Here is a 1,282-nt window from a genome sequence, read left to right as displayed (position 1 = left end):
AAAAATGGTTTATGTAAAATAAAACCATATGAAACTTTGAAAATGCTAAAAAAATAAAACGTTAAAAGTCTACATGGATAGTTACATTTATAAAGCTTTTAAAACCTGGGAATTATTTCATCTAATTGAATATAAGTGAGTCTAACCTTAGCCTCTCCTCCTTATAACACTGGTCTCCAGTGACGTACAGATACTCCATGTAGTGCTGGAGAGGAGTCACTAGGATGTGGAAGAACATATTGGAACTCTTTCATTATTTTTATTATCTTCTACATGTTCTATATTACTGGTGCATATCTTAAAAATTTACATGATATATTAGTAAAGTAGAACAAATGTATAATTTATACCATAATAACCATATATGCATGTATGTGTGTGCATACATTGATATTTGCACTGGTGAACTGTTATAAAAGATCTTTATGCTGTGCTTCACTGCCCTGTTTCCTTTCTGCTACTGCTACCACCATTCCCCAACCACAGAGAAGGTGGGCATGTTGCTTTCTGTCCCTAGCAGATTTTCCCCTGTTGGCATCAATTACCAGGACTACAATGATGCTGGGGTGACACAAAACTGCATCTACTCTTGTTTGTACCATCTTTCTGAGTTCCAGTGGTGGTGAGACAAGTGGGATTTCATTTTATATATACTAACTATATATTACCTTGGACAATCATGCCTACAATTTCCACTTTACATGGCAGACTCTTCATCCAAGCTCATTGTCTTTTACTCCATCTAGCAGGTATTAATCCTTTATTCAGAGGTTTAAAATTATTCCGCTGGAAGTACTAGACTAATAGACTTATTGATATGTTAGGGGAGGGCAAGTAAAACTATTTTGGAGAAAAAAATCTTGAATAAATCATTATTAAAATAAAAATTTCTGATCCTAGTCTTTGCAATGTTTACCACTGGCCCTTTCTTGGTTGCTACATTTTGTTACCTGACCATTAAAAAATATCATCTGCTGTCCTGTAAACAAGACTGTCTTTCTGAAATCTTAGAGAAAAAACTGATAAAAAGATGCAGTTTATTTATAGAGCTAATGCTTCAGACAATGGTTTATAGAACTCTATTGATCTCCCTGAGCTTAGAAGAAACTAATTGCTTCATCTGCATAAATCATTTCTTTGGATGGCTGAAGAAATAAAATTAATGGAGAGAAAAAGTTAGCTCAAAGTATGCAGAAGTCTCCTTTTTGGAGAAACTGTAAAGATCACTTAATCCATATTTCTCAGAGACAGAGCAATAGAATCATTAAGAACTGACATGGAG

The sequence above is a fragment of the Macaca nemestrina genome, chromosome 3 (genome assembly GCF_043159975.1).
Source record: "Macaca nemestrina isolate mMacNem1 chromosome 3, mMacNem.hap1, whole genome shotgun sequence".
Lineage (NCBI taxonomy): Eukaryota > Metazoa > Chordata > Mammalia > Primates > Cercopithecidae > Macaca > Macaca nemestrina.
The sequence above is the reverse complement of the archived record's forward strand: the minus strand, read 5'-3'. Positions refer to the sequence as shown.